Genomic DNA, 17,111 nt, shown 5'->3' on the forward strand with positions numbered 1-17,111 from the left:
TGCAGAGCCTTCACCAGCCTTCATCCTCACACCCGAAGAAGGCTCCACAGCCAAAATACTGTGTTTCCTTTCTCCTCTTTTCAGCGTGGAATAGACCTTTACTTGTTCCTTTGCAGCCTACGCACGCTGACGCGGCTTCTTGCTTGAGTGAAATGTTCTATCAAGCCCCAAGCTTTGCAGGGTTCCACTTTGTTTCCCCATATGAACTTAATATTTGAAAGTCCTCTGGTTGTAATATCTCATAGTAGGCCTAGCGGTTTGCTGCTCTTCCCTCATTACCTCATTCTGCAGGCATGGAGGGGGGGGGGGGGAAGGCAATTGGTGTTGCACAGCTGCTCTGAAGCCCTTTTGTGAAGAACTGAGCAACTCCGTGCAGCAGTTAAAAACGTCCCTACTGGACACTCATTCACATTTTTTTTTTGAATGTAATGGATAGTATAAGTAGAACTATAATACTAAAGCACTCAGATCACCACGGGTGCATTCAGTATGTATCGCAGTAAAGACTCCACTAAGGCCTGCCTTCTAACCACAGGAATCTATTGTGTTGTTGCGACCATATGTTAACAGTGTGGGTAACTGAAATGAGTCCAGAAGGGGAAAAAGCAATCAGAGACAAGAGGAGACCCAGAAAGGAAATAAACAGAAAATTGCAAAGAAAGTCTCAAAGAAATTGCAGCGATAAAGCTCAGGTCCCAAGGTTATGAGCCTATTTGTTAATACAAGTGAGAGGGCTGCAGTATCTCTTCTGCCGAGCGACATACAAGCTAGTGCTGAGCAGATACGGCGGAGACGTGAGTTTGTTTTTGTCTATTTTTAATATGGTATCTCTCCTCTGAGCATTGCATTTGCTCAAAGTCAGTCGGGTGCTTTGTGTGGCGCCTGGTTCAGCATACAAACTCATGCCACACACTTCGAGTCTCAGACAGTGACCGAGGGGATTGAGGGGTGATGGGTACTTTGTTGCAGGATCCCCATGGGAGTCTCTGAACAATTCAATTCGATTAATACATTGATTATTTGTCTTCATTTATTCAGCTCACACTTTAATCCCAGCCAACTTGCATTTGTACCCATCTATACAGATGGGCATTGAGGTAAGTTGCTAAGGGGTACAGCAGCAGTGCTCCATCCTGGGTTTGAGCCTGCAACCTTCCAGCTCCCTACCCACTCTGAAGAAAGAAAGGCGCCCCAGTTTGATGGGTGAGTCAATTAGGCATCGGGAGGAGAGGGAAAGGGTGTGTCATGGTGGCGCAGTGGTTAACATTGCTGCCTGACAGTGCTGGGGCCCCTGAGTTCAGCTCGGGACCTGGTTGTCACGGTCTTCATCCCCCCTCTAGAGGGCTCTCTTACTTTTCCCGTATTGTACTTAGTTTCATTAGTGTCAGCTGTGTTTCATTCCCTTTCCCTCCTTGAAGCCCGGTGTCTCCGTAGTTCCGGGCTCAGCTTTGGAAGACGGACGCTCAGGAAGCCCGCCTACCACCGGGCTTCATCACGGCGTCCTGACCTCTGAGTCCGGGGCTCGGAGCACCTTGCCCTGTTATGCTTTTAACTGTTCGTGTTCCTGGTCCCAGTTCCCTGTTCCTGTTTTTTAACCGTCTTTGTCTCTGATGGATCTCCCAGTTTCTGGATTTTGGACTTCCTTTGGACTCGTTCGCCTGCGCTCCCCCCATGCCTCAGTCACTGCCCCCTGTCTGTCATCCCGAACTTGCCTCCCTGTGCCTTCCCAGAGACATTCTCCAGACACTTCCAGATTATACCGTCACGCATAGGGTCTTTAACAACGCATTTCACGGGAGTCTGACCCGGCTCTGTGACACTGGTGCTGTCTGTGTGGAGTTTGTATGTTTTCCCCTCGTTCGTATAGGTTTCCTCCCAGAGTCCAAAGACATGCTGGTAGGATAATTGGCTTCTGGGAAAATTGGCCCGAGGTGCGAGTATGTATGTATGTTCCCTGCCTTGTGCCCGTTGCCTGCTCGGATAGGCTCCGGGTCCCCCATGACCGTGGAATGGAAGAAGAGGTTAGAAAATGGATGGATGTGTGGGAAGGGTAAGTTAGTGCCTTCAGAGGTGTAAGGTGAAGGTGAAACGGACCACAGCGCTGTGTCATTTTAACCCTGTATCGATTACACATCTGCAGCCACGTGTTCTAATTTAGGGCCAGCAGCTGAGCCCTGTGGCTGGTGCAGAAGCCACTACACATACAGTACCAGCATGAGTCAGGGAACAGCATGACAAATACAGTACCTGCACGTTCGTTTGTTCGCGGGCTCGTCTGGCCTGTACCTTTTAGATCTGCCTTCAGGTTCTCCATTTAAACAGAACCCACCTCCTTCACTGTATGAAGAGTCTGCAAAACAACTGAGGGTCTGTTTAGGGTCCTGCAGTAGTGTGACCTTATGACTCTGTGTCTGCAGGGACATGGACTGGATTTTAAAATTGCCCTTAGGTCAAAATAAATTAACATACAAATTCAATTAATTAGATGACCACTGGTGCTTAATGACCGTGCACTGTAAACACATAATACCAGCATAATCATCTGTTTGCTGTTCCTGCCTTCAGTCAGGCTTGCTGAACAGCTGATCGATGTTACTGATTTGTCTGGGAGAGCCATTGTGAATTAGTCTATATATACAATTTCTAATTAACAAACGCTAAATAGTCAGTTTATCACACTAGTAGTGACAGAGAACAACATCACAACATTCCTGCAGGCAAATATTAATGATCCAAATACACCATATGAACTTGTTTTGGAAATACTGTTTCTCTGTGAGCTACTTGGATAACTGTACTGTACTTGAAATTAGCAAAGGCATCATGCTTATAAAAGTTTAGGATATTCTGTTTAAAGAACATTTTTAAAAGTGGGTCTGGAGCTTCTCGGAGGACGTGGAGTCATGTGGCCATCCTGAATCGCACAGACATTGTGATTTCCACACAGGTTTGAATCAATACCTATTTCTTTTATTTTGGAGGAGGGGGTGGGGGGGGTCACCTTCAATTCCCAAATCAGCCACCGCAAGCCTGTAAGTAGATTTGTGCAGACAGATACAACAGTGGAAACATACAGAACGGCTGTCTTGATTTCCCAGGATGCACCTCTGACATGCCTGCATGGGGAACTGGGGGGGTTGGGGGACGGAACAGGGTCTCTTGACAAATTGCGGCTTCCCGAGAGAGAGAGAGAGGAAAAGAATTGCCAGAACTAATGGGAAGAGGAGATTCGCAACAGACACTATCCATTGCAGAACCCCCTGTGGGAAACTATTAACAGCAGAAGCAATCACCATTTAGCCACTGTCCACTATCTGTCTGCCTCTTGCTCCATCACTCCCTTCACCCTTCCTGCGCTCACTCTCTCCCTTCCCGTCTGTCCAAGAAGAGCTTGGAAGAGGCTGGTCCTGCGATCTCATCTGGCTGACCTGTCACACACGACTGGTGCTCTGCCGTTCCACCATGCCACTGCGCGTAACTGTACTGGAACAACTCGGAGGGGGAACACTTGACTTGAGGCCGGAGCCTCTTTCACAAACGCGGGGAGTGTCCTGGGACACTAATGCTACACATGAGGGGGGTACAGGCTTAAAAATGCCAAAAAGTGAGAGACCAGAGGCACCTATGAACATAATGGCTAGCAATAAGTACAAGGCAGGGAACACCCTGGACTTAGCGTCAGTCCTTCTCAGGTCAGACAGACACAGGCACACCAGGGCCACATTTCCAGAGAAGATTTCTCAGAGCTGAGCCAGGTCTGTTCTAGGAAGGGAGACTTCTAAGGAAATCCAGGCTGCTACTGTAAGGCATGTTGTGGGCCAGCAGGAGGCACGCTTCCCTCTGATCCATAGGTTCCAATGCCCCAGTATGGTTGCAGGGAAAACTGCGCTGTAGGATGTGTTGTCCTATCAATGAGACGTTCAGCTGAGGTCCTGACCGTTTGGTCATTAAAGATCCCCTGTGCTATCCTGGCTAAATGGCTTCTCCTCCTGAACTGCTGTGTAGTGGGGCTCCTGGGTATTGTGCAGTTCCTCAGTGATAAGTGGTGTGGGTCCCCTCCTATATATAAAGTGCTCTGGGATCCTTTGGGGTGAAAAATGTAAGGATTCTAAGTAATTCTGGTCTTATCCTAGTCGTAGTCAAGGGTATTAAAGCACAGTACCCCTAGAGGAGACCACATTGAAAGCAAGGTACTGTAGCACTGTTAATGGCAGAACTGCAAGATTGTCCAGGAAAGTCGTCCAGTAACCTGTCCTCATCTCGCCTGCTACGCCTCCACCCTCCCTCTTCCCTTGACCTGAGTTCCCCTCTCTCCAGTGTGAGCGAGCCTGTCCCGCATCAGACAGATGGAAGAGCTCCCAGCACTCCTGCAGTCGAACAGCGAGAGAGAGAGACACAGCCTTACCGAAACAATGCACCACCCAGCACGGAGAGGGGGGGCTGGCGCCTGTCACGTGCCCCCTGTGCGTGCCGCTCGCTAATGAACCCTGACAGTACCTGGGAGAGGAGGGGAGGCTGGGCCGGGGGAGCTGGCATTATTCAACAATTTCCCCTAATTGACTGTTAATTAATGTAAAGTCAGTTTAACCTTGCCGGGACCTTGGCGTTGAGCAGCAGGGAGAAACAGACAGTGAAGAGACAGGTTAGCCTCTGGCAAAGCGATCAGGGAGGAGGTGGCAGTGGGGTGTTTCACTGTCACTAGATTCAGGCGAGAAAGAGGGAAGACGACAAAGACAGGCAGGCAGACTGACAGAGGCACACAGGCAGGCAGAGGGAAACAGACAGACAACCAGGCAGGCAGGTAGACAGGTAGACAAGCAGGCAGACAGACAGAAGCAAACAGGCAGGCAGGCAGTGCGGCACTGTTTCTTGGTGAGAGTCAAGGTATCTCACAACGTTAGGTTTTAAACAAAGTTTTTCTCACCCTGTCGGCACCAGCTGTGAAAGCCAGCAGGAGCTGCATCACCCGGGGGGATACGGGGGTTAGCGAGACCCCCCTCCCCGTTCTCCCCTCCACTCCCGTGCAGCAGAGGAGCGGGCCTAACGCCTGCTGCTATTAGCACTGAGCTGTTCACTTAGCTGTCACTTATCAAAGGCACGGTTTCACAGCAGCTGCCTCAGAGCGGCGGGGCAGCTTGCAGGTTTTCCTCTAGCATAAGATATTCTCCGGCATTTGTGTACGTAGCAAAATCCACCTGCCTGCAATACGCATGATACAGAACCCTGCCAACAGCACAACATGAAGCACCAAACAGAGGAGCCACAAACACCTCAGTGAATAGCAGTTCAGCCATATGCACCATGCAGAGGCCTGACAAAGATGATCAGAAAGTAGGCTGATATCTTTGCCATTCCTATTACCACAAAGCGTTGTGAGCCTGAGCCTTATTATTAGTTCTTTGAGATTTTTTTTTCCATTGTCTTTGTAAATTATTATTATTCCTGCTGTGAACACCAGCTTTGGGGGTGCTGTTTCCTTTGTGTTCTTAGCATTTTGCACTCTGATGCAAGGTCTATTTTTTTTTTTTTTCAGTCACTATATTTTGGTGCATGTTTAATTGGAAATCACTGACTGATGCCAAATGGAGGCCAGAGTATCAAAAGCTAGCAGAAACAAAACACAAAACAAAATCATCATTTCCCTGAGCATCTCTTTGTATCCCTTCATCTGCATCTCTTCCACCAAACCTCCACCCTCCCCATCGCAGCATTTATTATTTCTGCACCTCCAGATTAATTTGTCACATATTTATGTTCATTTGACAAGACAAAGCTCTGTTTCTCGCCCGGATGAATTTCTGTGATTAAAGAGATGACAGCAAAACCATCTGCTTGTCACATTAATCTGTCATTTGAGAGCAGATGTGATCCGTAGCCCATCAGTTACTACTGGTGGCAGAGGGAAAAGAGTGTGCGTGTATGTTTGTCTGTGTGTGTGTGTTGGGGGGGGGGAGGCATGATTCCTGATCTGGAATCTGTTTTTTTTGTTCTTCCTTATGAAATTCAGAATCGCACTTTAATCCTCTTGTCCGCCAGTGGCTGCCCTCAGTCCAGCAGGGGAGGGAGGAGTTTCGCAGTGTGCTCACACGCACTGGTGCACCCTGGGAAATCACAGGGAGACGCTGGTGCGTGGCCGAACGTGCCCAGTCCTGTTGGCACTGAACTGTCACGCACCACCGCTTGGTCATTCGCGTAACAGAGCAGCTCAGGGTTGAGGTAAGCATTGGATTTTGGAGCTCAAGCTGTACTCTGAACAGCTGCTTTGAGGCTGCTTCAAGGTGGAGCGGTGGCTCTGTGGCTGTGGATCTGCGCCTGTGGCTGGAAGGTTGCCGTTTTTAATCCTGCAGCTGATGGAGGAATCCTACTCCGTTGGGCCCCTGAGCAAGGCCCTTAACCCCAGCTGTTCCAGGGGGGCTGTATAAATGTCTGACCCTGCGCTCTGACCCCAGGCTTCTCTCCCTGTCTGTGTGTCTCTTGGAGAGCAAGTTGGGGTGTGTGAAAAGACTAAGTCCTAATGCAAGAAATTGTATATGACCAATAAGGTGATCTTGTCTTCCTGGGAAAACCTTGTGGTGTAGCTTTAAGGTCTCAGTTCTTTTGATAGCCCTGTACAAACTCTTATCTCCTGTGTCTATTTCTTTACTGTGGAATGTTGATTTGAGAATCTTCATTTTTTACGAAGAAGGTAAAGACCCTCATACGCCCACACTTCAGCCTGTGGGGGAAACGCATGTTTTGGGAATGAAGAAGACTACCCCTAGGGTTTCCCACCCAACCGCTGTACTGCCTCACACCTGGAAGTGAGCCTGCAAACCGTCATGACCAGAACAGCTCTCGCCTGCGTCGTTCCCACTTCCACTTCATAACGCACCCCCATCCAATACCGCAACAACAGTAAGACCCCCCCACACACACACACACGCTCCCTAAGAGAAAACCATTATGCTTGACCACCCCGAGGTGCCTCTTTGGTCCCTGATAAAGCGAAGCGTCGTCCCTGTTTGCTAAGCAAGGTTTTTAGCCATCCTATTTGAAATTAACAGTTTGATCAATATCAGTGACTCTTTTTTTTTGGGGGGGGGGGGAGACTCGGAGGCAGGAATTATGTCCGATCTCCTCCTCCCGAGACGAGGTGCCGTGATCACCAAATTCCAAACGCGTCTCTTCCCTTACAAGCCCTCCCCACCCCCCCATCACATCTCTCCCCCTGAAGTCGCGTCAGGGCTTGGCGACAATCCCATCCATCTTGGCCTGGGACGTCTGGGGCCCGAGGAGCCGGGCTCCTCCGGGCGACGAGGGCTGGGCGAGAGCTGTATCCATCACTCACACAACAGCACTGAGCTCGTGCTGGGGGCGGCTGAGCCACAGTGGCCAGGAGAGTGGCTTGGCTCCTGCCGGCGGCAGACTCTGGAAGAGTGTGCCGTGGTGAGAAAAGACTGGACTGCTGACAGGCTTCAGCTGCAGAGACAGAGAGATTTGCTCTTAACTGCAGCCGGGAGCTCTGGAGCGGACAGGCCTGATGAGCCATTGAAAGACTCTTGTGCGGAACTGCTGGGAGGAGATGGTAAAAGAGCCCTGAGCTTTTGTAATCCCCAGCCGGGATTTTAAATCTGCCAACTCTGGCCTCCTCGTGATTGTGGAGTCAAAACCTGTAACTCACGGTGATTGTGCTCCCGGTGGGCAGCACGGGGGTGCAGTGGTGAGCTGTGAGCATTGCTGCCTCGCAGGGCTGGGCTGCAGGGTTCAATTCCAGACCTGGTGTGCTGTCTGTGTGGAGTTTGCATGTTCTCCTCGTGTTTGTGGGGGTTTCCTCTCACAGTCGAAAGAGATGCTGGTGGATTGATTGGCGTCTTGTAAACTGGGCCCTGGTGTGTGTGTGTCCTGTCTTGTGCCTACTGCTTGCTGGGATAGGTTGGCCTCCCGTGTTGCCTTTGAAAGGTCATGTGACCTCTGCTGGTTGCATTGTAGCAGAGATTGTGATTTCAGTCAAATCTGGATTAAAAAATCTACCTTTACGGTGTCTTACCCTAAAAATGAGTTCCAATGTCCAAGGCTGGTAATTGTCTAATGGACTGTTTGAATTCTGGTCTTGTACGGTTTAACTTTGCATTCCCTAATGTGGAATTTGAAGTATGTGATTTGATGCCATATCTTTTCAACTACTCACAATATTCTAAATGACTGCTTACTTGTACCTTATACTACTTCTATCTATAGATTTAAATTCTACGATTCAACGGTCTATCCCATCGGAGGCCCTATTCGTGCTGTACTGAAACACACAGCGTACAGTACCAGCCTCCCTCAATCCCGTACAAAAACTCGTTTTCCCTCCCAGACCCAGTCTAACTTCCTGGAACGAACATGGAGGAAAAAAAAACTGTTACAGCGTCTTCTGGGCGAAAGGCAAGTTACAGTAAACAGAGGGGCTTTTAATTTATGGAGCGGCGAATCTCGTCACCTGTTCCGCCGTGTGGTTTATTTCTGGGTCTCTTTGCGTACCCAAGGCGTGGTTACGGGGACGCAAGAGGGGGTTCGGCTCCGCTCTGAAAGAGGACAGGCCCGCCTGGTCCGGCCGCAAAGGGCGGCTCCGAGCCCGGGAAAGACGACGACGACGACGACGACGGGACGGTCCGGTAGGGGCCGATCCTGCGGTCGAGGCGGGTACGCTCGTTCCGGGCGTCTTCCCGAGAAGATGTTCCCAAAGCCAGCCCAGGAACCTCCAGTTTATTTCAGGCTCGTCTCCTAGATGGATCCCCCGAGGTCTGTCCGGTCTCTCTTTCTCTACCTGTTAGCCATCTCTAATTGCTCTAAGCCCGCGGTTGTGGCTGCGGAGAGCTGCGCTTCGTGCCGCCGAGATCTGAGCGCGGAACCAGCCAGCTTCTGCTGACTAAGATAACTCCCTGCCGCACACCTTCCTCGGCGGCGAAATAACGCTGACAAGCCTTATCCCCCCTAATTAGGCAGCAGTGTGATCGCGGGTGTCTAATTCCCTGGCACCTGCTCTGCCGTTACCGAGGAAAACTTGTCACCTGGTGGGATTTTTTTCGGGGGGCCGCAGGTTTATCCATCAGATCACAGACCCGGGAAGCGAAGACATTGCTCGACTGCCGGAGCAGATCAAAGGCCGAAATTTGAAGGGAAAAAATATACTGTACACACTGCGCCTGTACTTGGGAGGCTTGGAGCCTCAGATGAATGGAAATTACCGCTCAGAATGGAGCCGGCGCACTGGGGGGGGGGGGGAAACGAGCTAACGAGAAGGTGACAGAGAAACAGTGCTTGTTCTGCATAATTTTCTGCTGCAGGCTACGTGAGATGAGAAAGAGCCGGGGAAGAGTGTCGGAGAACTAAACGAATGCGCGACCTGTATGCCCCGAGCTCAGTCCAGAAACGTGAGCCGGTACTTCGAGGCCTAGTCAGGAACGAGTCGATCAAAACAAGAGCGAATGAAGGGGTTGAAATTCTTGCTCAGTAGACGAATACGGGGCGGGGTTAACAATCTGAAATTAACCAATGTGATCAATTTGTCGCTGTTTTAATTTTAGACGTATTGTCCTTCTCTTTACCTTGCGCGGGGTGGGCGCCTCGGTGATGGCACTCTCGCAGGGGCGCCCCGCCACCTCTACACCGATCAGCGGCGTTCACGGTTTCACACAAATAAACGGGCAGCACTGTACTCTTATTGGGAGGAGAGCGGGGCTGCTTGTCAGGCTCTTCCTCTCCAGGAGGATAGTTCAACGCGTAACGATGTGTCCCCTCGTTTGTACTGCTCGCCTCCTATACCGAGCGGTAGACTGTGCGCGGACTTGCAGGGATTCTCACGTCTCGGCTTGACAGCCGCCGATCCGAATCCGTGGGGCTGTGGAAATACATTTCATTTCTTTCCCTAATACGCGGATAAAAAAAGAACATCGTCTGAGTCACACATTTTAGGAGCATTCCGAGGCGGAATAATCTAGAGCCGGGAAATTAAAGAAGTCCTGTAACCGTGACTACCGAAGATAAATCGACAGATGCCTAGACACACAAATACAGAGAGGGGTAGACGGATACATGGATTGATTGGTTTAGTTTGTTCTATTTTTTATTCTGTTCTTCTGTCTCCCAGTCGCTATATTCTTTTAAAAAATTAATAATTGGATATCTTTCCTATGGTGCTAGAATTGTTTTGCAGTATATTGTTACTGGCAGGTGTTAGAGGTTTGTACGTAACCACATATTTTAAGTTTTTAAGTTATTCCTTTTGAGAATAATAAACCACATCGACATTGAGGAAGCCCAGCAGTTAAATGTTGACACATGAGACACTGAGCCACACTGGGTCCAGTCTGACACTGAACCACACTGGTTCCAGTCTGACATGAGATACTGAGCCATAACGGGTCCAGTCCAACATCACACTCTAAGCCACACCAGGTCCAGTCTGATTCAAACACTGAGCCAAAGCAGATCCAGCATAACGTCACACTCTGAACCACACCAGGCCCAGTCCGACCAGACCACACTGGCAGAGGGGTTGGAATGGGCTCAAACCAGCAGACTCTGCTTCATCATGTACAGTCCCCCACTAACCTTCTCTGTGGACATTTCTTTCTACTGTTTAAACACCTTGAGTTCTGTCACTCCCTAGCCTGTGATCTTACCTCTACTGCTGACAGGTGGCTCAACCGTAACTCCGTCCAAGACCCAGCAAGGTCACCTTGCACCGCGATTCAGCAGCATCTAGGTTCTGGGCCTGCAGGTACAACCACGTTGCACAGCGATTTCCCTGTACTGCTGGCGGGCGTTGTCCACTAACTCCAGTGCTCAGCCCTGCGCCAGGAAACAAAGACCAACATCCATCCCTGAGGGCTGAGTAACTGCTGCAGAGAATGGCCAGTTTTTTGGGGTGCTGTCGTATCTGTGTCTTTTCCTTTGAGGATCATAAAACATATCTTTAATAAAGAAGGATACATGTTCCATGACAAAAGGGCATTTCCAACAACAGGGCCAGATCATTTCCTTGTCCTCAGTCTCGCTCTACCCATTCATAAGCAAGACTCCATCCCCAGGCTGTTTTCACACCACATCCGACCACTGTTACGGTACTTCTCTCTCCGCCGTTCAGGATTATTATTAAGGAGAGTTGCTCTGTTTTTTCGTCGATGTTAGGGAAGGGGTTAATACTGAGGGAGGTGAAGAAAAAGTCTTGGCGCAACGAATATGCTCAGAAACTTTGTTTCAGGTGGAGAGACAGGGATTGGGCTCTTATTATTCCTGCTCTGACACGATCAGCAGAAATGTGGCAGGCCGTGTTAGCAGTTTCAAATCTTTTTTTTTTTTTACCGTAATGAAGCTTGGGACTGTACAGAACGAGCTCTCCGATACAGAGCGTTCAACCACTCCTTTTTTGTTTTTTACTCTCAGCGTGCTGCTTCCTTATTCAAAGATATTCAGCCACATCAGTATCCGATCGGTATCAGTAGGCTGATCAGAGGCTCGGTATCCAAGCCCCTCTCCCATATCCCTGGGGATCCCAGTAGGGCAATAAGATCAGGTACTGGGATCTGGGCTTCTCCTGGATCAAGACTCTCTGTTAGGACACAGCAACTGAGGGGAAGGAGAGGGGGATGTGGGGGGCTGTTTAAGACCCTGGGTGGGTTCTTGAGAAAATACAGCTTGGAGGGGTGTAAGGAGAGGCCCCAGTATAGCTGTGGGTGACATGATGAGCAGCAGGTCACCAACAGGCCCCTCTTTGACTGACAGTCTTTCAATGTAGCTCAGTGATCCCAGAGCCGCGCCCGACTGCGCCTGAAGGAGCTTGGGGGGCTGGTTTCAGGAAGGTGGTCGAGTAGATGGCTCCAGACACACAGCAGGGGGGCTCCCTTCTTTTCTTGAACCTGCAGAAGTCCAACCATCCAGCCGGCCTAGCCTATAGGCTGTGGGATTTTACATTTTGTTGTAGGAGCCCTCTGCTAACCCCCTCTGATCATGATTGAAGACGCTGAGTTCCTGGACAGACTGGGGCGTGTTCATGGGTGGCTGACAGACACTGTGTCTATGTGAGTACACTTAGATATGGCTTGGGCCTCATAGGAGAGGAAGCCAACGGGCTCTTCAAGATCACTTCTCTAATGTCCCATAGCCAGAATCTGTTGTGCTGGGAATGACAGACAAGCATGATACTGCCCCTTAAAGTCCCTCGCCCAACACAAGACAGGGGCCCATCCATCCTTACCTGCGCGTCTCTGGGACGTGGGAAGAACCCACAGCCCCCGCGTAGAAGAAAAAAACATGCACTTGAGATGAACATGCAGGCTCCACACAGATAGATGCTCAAGGGTGGAATCAAACCCGTGGCTCTGGAGCTCTGAAGCAGCAGGGTCATCTGCCACACTCCTTTACCACCAAAAATAAAAGCATCAGAAGACCTGTAAAACCTGGCAAAGCATGACGTTAATGCACTTTTGAGTCACGTTTCACGGGATCATGACTGCCCCTCTTCCTAAGTCCATTCAGCGTCCCATCCTGTGCACTGGTCTCCTGCCAAACTCTTCGTCCCTTTTAACCTTCCGCAAGCAACAATCAGCACAGGCCTGGGGTCCAGCGGCCTTGTGGGCTCCAACGCGCCCCCAGTTCTGCAGGAGAGGTAGAAACAAGAAAGGAGTAAGAAATGATCTTTGCAGCTTGTGTTATCGCAGATTGAAGACAGTTTTGTCTGCAATGCATTTTCTTAATGTACACTGATCACTGTCGCTAGTAACCAGAGGGAAGATGCTTTCAGTAGTCCCTTGAGCCTCACTGAAAATTATCTATTAATTTAAAAGGCTGTAGGCTACCCCTCATTATTTTGGACCCACTCCGCACACAGCGGCCAAACTGCTAAGATTTAGGGAACTTTTATTATCCTCAATGGGAGAGGATCTGTCACAATCCGGTTAATTATTTTAAGATACAATTCCTTCTGTTTGTCAACAATTGGACTAACGGCCCATTAGCAATAATTGGAAAAGGAAAACCAAGTTATACTATTATTCATCTTCAATTATGAAAAGAAAGGTTCAGGTTTTAATTTTCTGCTCCACGGCTTTCTTGCATGAATAGTTAGAGCTTTGTGCTCGCACACACACACACACAAGAAACTGCTAAACATATCATCTGAATTCCCATTTGGTGGAGAAAATGTAAATGTCTTTTTGTTGCTTGAGAGGCTTTAGGAGTAGCTGCGGAAAGAAAAGTCACTGAATCGATAGCTATTCCACCAGGCATGGAGAAATGCGTATTACTGTTTGGTATTATTGTAATTTCTTTGGCTTTTTAACAATTATGCTCCAGATTCAGCACTTCTGTGTTAAAACTTGCTAAGACACATTGCCTTGGCCGCTCAAATGCCAGCTCTCCATCTGAATGGATTCCAAATCTGGGCCAAGTGTTTCTGATCTTTTAAGGAGCAGCTTGTGTTTCCCATCCATCCATGTTCTAACCGCTGTTTCCAGTACAGCGATTGCAGGGGAGACACAGCCTATTCCAGTAGCAAAGAGCACAAGGCAGGGTACACCTTGGATGGGACACCAGTCCATCGCAGAGCACACACAGACACTAGGGTCAATTTTCACACACAGACACTAGGGTCAATTTTCCCGGAATCCAGTTAACCACAACCAGTGTGTCTTTGGACTGTGGGAGGAAATCAGAGCAACACACGCAAGACTATGCAAACACAGGGAGAACATGCAAACTCCACACAGATAGCACCCCGGGAATTGAACCCAGGGCTCCTGTGCTGTGTGTTTTTGTCCTTTGCTGTGTGTCGGCGGAGGTATTTCTCTCACTGAAACAGCCACATCAATACCAGCTGGAGGAAGTCATACAGTGGTGCTAGAAAGTTTGTGACCCCTTAAGAATATTCTGAATTTCTGCATTCATGTGACCTAAAATGTGATCAGATCTTCATCTACTGTAAGTCATAAAAATAGATAAAGAGAACCCAATAAAACAAATCACACAAAAGGATATACTTTTTTCATTCATTTATTGATCAAAATGATCCAACACCTTCAAACACTATACGGTTTTACGTCTGCCGCTCGAGTAAATGATGCAAAACAGCCCAGATGTTTTTTTAGAAAATTAAGTAAAACCGCTTCCTGTTCAGGTCTTATCTGTTTTATTATACTTTGGTTTTAAATTTGCTCATATTTTGGCATTAATGCATAGATCTGAACACATGCTCTCCCCATTCAAACAAACTGAACTCTGCAAAGTGTTGGCAAATATTGTTACCGGACAGAGCAGTGCAAAAAGTAGACAGAATAATACATATTTATATCTCTTTACAGGCTGAAGGTTGAGAAAAGAAGATGAATTAGGACTAAGGGAGAACTTTTTAGAGAGGCCAGGCTGTGGAATTTAGGCTGTACACTCCTACCGCTCACAAACAGCGAAGCACAGAGCACCGTGCGAACATCATAAGTCTGAATCTTGTCCCCTGAGGAACCGTTCAAGAGGTTCAATTGAAGGGCTAATGCTGCCACCTAGTGGCTCTTTCTGGTACTGCATCTACGCTTGATTCTTGCTACAGTACGTTTGGCAATAAACCCGGCAATTGAATTTCTTTCCAAAACGTCATTTTAGCAGCCCGTTACACACAGTTCTAAGGCCAATAACGATCCAAAAGAGCGAGAAATCTTGAAAAACATACACAGGATTGATTTATCTTCCACACATTCAGTACACCTTTGTGCTGAAGCACTGCAGTGTAGCTATAGCCAGCAGCTAATTCACCCTGCAACTCACAGCTGGTATCCCACTGAAGCTCAGCAGGTGTGAGCCTGATCAGTACCTGGATGGGAGACCTCCTGGGGAAGCTAAGGTTGTTAGTGGGGGCCAGTAGGGGGTGCTCATCCTGCAGTCTGTGTGGGTCCTAATACCCTAGTACTGTATAGTGACAAAGTGCTGTCCTTCAAATAAGATGTAATACCAATTTCCTGACTCTCTGTGATTAAAATTCCCAGGGTATTTCTTGAAAAGAGTAGGGGGTGTTACCTTGGCACCCTGGCCAAATTCTCCCTGGGCTTTTGAGCCTAATAATCTCCATCTATGAACTGGCTTCATTATTCTGCTCTCCTCCCCACTGAGAGCTGGTGTGTGGTGAGTGTACTGGCGCACTATGGCTGCCGTCGCATCATCCAGGTGGGGCTGCAGACTGGTGGTGGTGGAGGGGAGTCCCCATTACCTGTAAAGCGCTTTGAGTGGAGTGTCCAGAAAAGGGCCATATAAACGATAATTTTGTTAGTTCACAAAAACAATATCAGAAACATCTTATGTTTATGTTATATTTAATATATTATATATACAGTTCAAGAAATTCTATAAAATAATGAAACAGGTATAAAAAGAAGCTTCCCAGCAATCTCAAAGCAGCACTGAAATAACTTGAGTGTTAAGAAATACGATATATGAGACATATATTGCCATTTACTACTGGATAGCCTTTCCTGACCAATTGAAATGTCACAGAGAAACAGGCCCCACCGAGGTGACAGAGAGGAGGGATAATTAGGGAGCCTGATGTCTCCTCACTCTGCAGGAAAAGGGCAGAGGTCACAGGCTCCTGTCTCCTCCAATCAGCTGGGCCGTCTCTGTCTGAAACACTGGGCCATCCAATCAGGCGCACTGTCGACCTCAGCCACCCTTAGCCCACTTCCTGTCTGCTCGTCTGTCTGCTGTTTAAGCCTGCTGGGATTGAGTGTGTTCCTGTATCAGCCTGTCTCCATACCGGGATATGTAATATATACATCAGATTAATACTGTACTTTAATAAGATTAAACATTTTGAATGTCATCTATCCATCCATGTTCTAAATACACACACACACACCAGGGCCAGTTTTCCCAGAAGCCAATTAATCCACCAGTATGTACAGTATCTGGACTGTGGGAGGAGGCCAGAGCACCAGTAGGAAACCCATGCAAACAAGGGAAGAATATACAGACTCAACACAGACAGAAACCTAGGAATTGAAGCCAGGGCCCCAGCACTGCAAGGCAGTGATGCTAACCACTGTGCTGCCCATTTTGAACACAACTTCGAATTCAGGTCTTTAAATCTCACTCAGAATTACAGGCATGTGATTAAACAGAGCTATGTACTGGGTAGGACTACTCTAGAATGAACTGGATTATCCCTATGCGGTTTAAATAACGTCCAAGTGTCTTATCCTAGTCTGGGAGGAGGAGACTGTGGGGGCAGAATTGTTTTGAGCTGGAGACAAGGGGCCGTGGGTCAGGATATCACAGCTGCCCTTGTCTATCTCGTCTGCCCCGAGATGGCCAGTGTCCAGCCCCACACCCTGCGCTCCCTGGCCCTCCCACTCTCTCCCACCATTCCAGAGACGCAGAACTTTTTACACAAACATTCTCTCTGCGTCGACAGAGGCTCCTGTTTCACTGCCCGAAAATATCTCTCTTCATTCCTGGAATTCAGAGCATCAAAATAAAAAACACAATAGCAGTGACTGAGGCGCAGTACATTATTAAGTACATTACATTAAGTACAAGAGTAAACCTGTCTTCAAATTGAATACTGGGCTTTCTGTGTGCTGGCTATGATATGCAGATTTACAGACCATCTAGATAAATTATGTACCTACGGACAGATATTTAATCAAATTGCATATACCTGGAATAAAACTGTTTGTCCTGCGGTGGACTGGACATCCTGTGCAGGCTGTATCCTGTGTCCTAAGTCTGCTGGCTCACTGTGACCTTGTACTGGACTCAGCGGTTATTGAAAATAAAACAGGAAGAGAACTGTATATGGAAAATGTGTGTACGCTGTCTCTGGAATTTCCAGAGTGACCCAGTTGACAGTCTTTGAAAGCAGAGCTTGTAAACTATTCGTCTTGTGACTAAAAATGGTGCAGATGCAAATCAGATGGCTTTTAAATGTGTTCTTACAAACCGTAAGTAATATCTTCAGTGGGTCTCCACGGGCGCAGTGAGGATCGCTGTGCAGGGCAGGTCTACTTCTTCAGAGCTCTGGAACCCGGGTTCAATTCCAACTTGTGAGAGGGGATTTTTGTTGTGTGCTCTGTTTGGCTCCCACTTCCATACAGACATGCAGATTT

The sequence above is a fragment of the Lepisosteus platostomus genome, chromosome 1 (genome assembly GCF_059453375.1).
Source record: "Lepisosteus platostomus isolate fLepPlt1 chromosome 1, fLepPlt1.hap1, whole genome shotgun sequence".
Classification (NCBI taxonomy): domain Eukaryota; kingdom Metazoa; phylum Chordata; class Actinopteri; order Semionotiformes; family Lepisosteidae; genus Lepisosteus; species Lepisosteus platostomus.